Here is a 4,502-nt window from a genome sequence, read left to right as displayed (position 1 = left end):
TCTGGCCTTAGGGACAGGATTGTCTTTCAGCTGCTGCCAATTCTGAGGTGACTCACCCTACATTTGTCTTGTCAGCTCTCTTCGATAACTGTCGAGATTAAGTTCTCCCCATTGACGTTCTTAAATTTCTTTCAGTGTCTCTGGTTGGACTTTGACGGTCTTCAAAGTCCATGCTCTAAACCATCACAGTATCGTAGTTCTGTCCCTTCCTCTCCTTGAGATGTCACTGCATTGTCACCAGCTAGAATAATGCTTTGCTCTACGCGGCCCTCCTGAATGTCCCATCGGCATCTCGAGATTTACCAGGAAGTGGGATCTTTGAGGCAGTGGTTGGAGGTTGAAAGTCAATGCCAGCTTCACATGGCCTCTTGTTACCTGCTTCCACTGCAGGTGTATGTGAGGTGGTTTCTAGCCTTCTGATTTAATCACTGCTATTTTAGCAGTGATAAATTTAAATAATTTAAATAATTAATTTAATTAATTTTAATAATTCAATAATAATTTAAATAATTTTAAATTACTTTTCCACAAAATAATGTAAGCAAGGAAACAGGAAAAAGAAAACCTTCCTCCAACTTTGTAACCATAGATTACCTTTTGTTCCAGAAAGGTAACAAACTGTAGGCTTCTAGCTGGAACCATTCATGGGGGTACTTTGTTTTTCCAGGGAATTAGGCCCCCAGGGAGGTTTTAATGCCCAGCTGAGCAGGTCAGCCCATAGCTGAGCAGGTCGGCCCATCTGCCCTGCTTTGTGCCTTGATATGTTTGCTGAGCTCCTGAGAGCATCTGAGCTAGGCCTTCCCCTGAGAGCATCTGAGCTAGGCCTTCCCCTGCCCTAAAAGATACTGTCTTCCTTCCAAACCCAAGTCAGCCAGCTACTTCTCAAGGTCAGGAGGTGGGCTACGAGAAGCAGAGGTTTCATTGCACACAGGTCAACTGAGTTGTTTGTCTTCATGGAACCATGCCCTGTGGACAAATACTTTGTATCACCCTCAGCTAGCAAGCTTTCTTGGCAGTTTTGTATCTTGCAAGCATGAACAAAGGCTGTTGTCCCTTCAGCTTCCTGCAAATACCCCTGTATTGTCAACACTTGATTTGCTGTCATGCTCTATGCACTGTACAAAAAAGGAGGGATATATCTATGGAAAGGCAAGGGAGGTATGCAAGGAAGGGATAAGGCTTGGGTCTGGGGGACCTACCAGGAGTCACAGGACGCCGTTGGGTTAACGGGATGCCACAGAGAGTCAGACACCACTCTTCTTCCCAGGAGCCACCACAGAGGTGGTGAGGCATAGAGCCAGGTTAGGGAGCAGTGAGTCGTCTAGTTGGCCAAAGTCAAGTGGACGAGCATGTTGGGCAGGTTTGCATTTAATTTGGTAGGCAGGCCATGGATTCATGAGAAACTAGATCTAAGATTTAAATTCTCTAACAGGATAACCACCCGCTGACAGCTCCTTCCAGAAACGCTGAGGAGGGGGACGCCTGGGTGGCTCAATCAGTTAAGAGTCTGTTTCAGCTCAGGTCATGATCCCAGAGTCCTGGGATCGAGTCCTGTATCGGGCTCCCTGCTCAGCAAGGAGCCTGCTTCTCCCTCTGCCTGCTGCTCTCTTTCTCCCTTTCTCTCTCTCTCTGACAAATAAATATATAAAATTAAAAAAAAAAAAAAAAAGAAGAAGAAGAAACACTGAAGGGAAGGTTTGAGAATGCTGTGCATACACTTGGGTAACTCTTTCCCAGATCCTTGTGTTTTAAAGACATTTATGTCATCCTCCTGCAGGTGGTGCCAGCGACGGCTCTGGGAGCCGAGCCACTGTGAGGCGAGTACTCATGGCAGGGCCCTGCACCGGGCCCCCTGCTCCTCTACCCATCAAGAGAGCAGTGTGATTCTCGAGTAGCCAGACACAGTCCAGAGGAAGAAGTTCTCAGGAGAGGCGTGGCCTGTTTTCTCTGCCTGGGGCTGTGATGTGAGGAACAAGGCAGAAGGGAATGGAGATAAAATTAAACTTCCTTATAACCTGAAGCCCACTGACATATCCTTGAAGTTGGCGGAGCATGACATTCCTCAGGAACCCCCAACCGTCTTTTTCTTTTTTTTAAAGATTTATTTATTTATTTGAGAGAGAGACAGAGAGAGCACGAGCAGGAGGAGGGGGAGAGAGAGAAGCAGACTCCCCGCTGAGCAAGGAGCCCGATGCGGGACTCGATCCCAGGATGCTGAGATCATGTCCTGAGCTGAAGTCAGACATTTAACTGATGGAGTCACCCAGGCACCCGTCAGGAGCTCCCAACTGTCTCAACAACCTTGCAAGAGGGAAAAACAACCATAGCTTAATAATAGCTAGGCCTCCGGGATCTGTGAATCTTTCAACATATGAAAATTCTGCTGGGAACTTCCTTGACTTTACCTCTCCCGACCCCCAAGTCTGTCACCCATCACCCCTCACAACCCCTGTGCAACATGCAGGAGCTCTCTCTGCCCACGGGTTCTGTCCCCATGCTTTGATAAAGCCCCATGCTTTTGCACCAAGAATTCTGTCTTGGTCGTCAGCTCCGAACCCCAACATCTCCCTGTCAGCTGTGCCAAAACTCTGACTTAGAGACAGCGGGGAGGGCAACTGAGCTTGTCACCGTTTCTGTGGTCTCACGTAGGGACTCTCTGAGGCCCTGTGCATTGTCCACATACTGAGATCACCCTTCACCGCCGTATGTGCACTTTTCCTTGTATGCAGAATAAATCACTTTGAAGGGATGGTGTCCGTTTTCTAAGTTCTCCACCGGTTTTACCTTCACACAGCTGTTCTCCACTCTTCCCAACAGGACGCTCTAATCCAGCTGGACTCCGGGACTCCCCACCGCGGCCTGTGGCCGGGGGCAGTCCTTCAGGATTTGACTCATGGGTCTAGCAGCACTAGGCAACGGAGAATAAAAGAAAGCGATTCCACCTCCAGGTTCTGCGCCAGCTCTCTGCGGGGAGCTCCTCCTGGATGAATGCAGCTTTTCCAGGGGAGGAGGGTGGGCGAGGGGCGGCTCTTCCTCCTATGTCTCTTTGCAGCTGAGATAGCGTGATGATGGCCTTTCTGCGTAAGAAAACACCCAGATGGTTCAGAGGGTACGATCTGAGTGACAGATGTACAAGACCTAGACAAGGGCTCTAAAAATGAATTTCTTTTCTCACCAAGTGCTCCAGCTTATGGGGCTGGAAGGGAACAGTTTCCAACCCTCTCCCCAGTGGGTCACCGTGTTCCAGACTCTCCCTCGAATTTTTGTTATTTGCACCTATTCTGGCTTCTTCTTCTTGTTCAGGAGGAGGTTTTTCTCCTTCTGTGCCTCTCTTCTCTATGCTCTTTGAACTCTGCCTTTTTAGCCACATACCATTACATAACCCCTCTCCTACTCCCTTTTCCCACTGGGTCCTTCACTGTAGTCCACATTCATGCTCAATTTTTTATTTAAAATGAACCTGCACTTGACCCTTTTTTTTCCTCCTGAAACCATGACATCACCCTTTTCTTTCATTCTTTACCAAATTTCTCAAAAGATTGGTCTGGGCTCACGTGACCTCTGATGCTCTCAACCCCTTGCTCCCCAGTTGATTGCTTCCTGGCATCTGTCTCAAGAAATCCCTTTCAGATGGAATGAAGTGTGACTGGTGCCAGCATTTACCCGAGTACTGAGCAGAGAGGATGAAGGCGCTGACACCACCGGGCACGGAATGGAGACCTGCTCTGGAGACAGAGTCAGGCTGACGATGGGTCCCCTTCTAGCAGGCTAAAACTCGTTCAGGAATTTGAAACCTTAGCAATGATGTGATGCTGCGTGCCTTTCCCAGAAACTAAAATCACACCAAACACAGGAGAAGATGAATCTCCCGACTCCTGAGGGCAAAATCAAGAAGGGATGTAGTTCATAAAAGTTCATATGTAAGGCTACCTTACCAGCCTCCTACCCATCTCACAGCAATATTTTCTTTCCAAATGGAATGGTATATGTATGATGCATTACTTTCTGTTTATATTTTTGCTCTAATCAGATTCTTTAACTGCATTTCATGCTCAGCCTCAGTGAAAACTCATCCTATAGCAACACCTGCCAACAGCCTACACAGCCTGCTGGCTGCTTCCTTGGGATGGATGTTTAGAGTGTAGGTGGCTCTTAGAACTCATCAGTGGGCTGGGGGCAAGGGTAGAGGAAGAATGTACCCAAACGCAAGACATGGTACCCAAAAACACAGGACATGTGCCACTCTTACGCAATCAGAACTGAAACTTGAAATAAATCTATCAGCTACTATTGCACTAGGGCAGTGGGAAAGCCTCAGATGCTTCCCACACAATGACTGGCATCTACGGAACTGCTAGTATCTACTGAGCACACGTACATATAGTTGGCACTTTAGTGCACTTTTGTGACAAAAAGGAGTGAGGTCACTATTATAATCTAGGCTTTAAGGACAAGGAAATTGAGGCTAAGAGGAATGAAGTGACTTGGTAAAATTCAAGTTT

The sequence above is a fragment of the Mustela lutreola genome, chromosome 18, assembly GCF_030435805.1.
Source record: "Mustela lutreola isolate mMusLut2 chromosome 18, mMusLut2.pri, whole genome shotgun sequence".
NCBI lineage: Eukaryota > Metazoa > Chordata > Mammalia > Carnivora > Mustelidae > Mustela > Mustela lutreola.
This window is presented reverse-complemented; position numbering follows the sequence as displayed.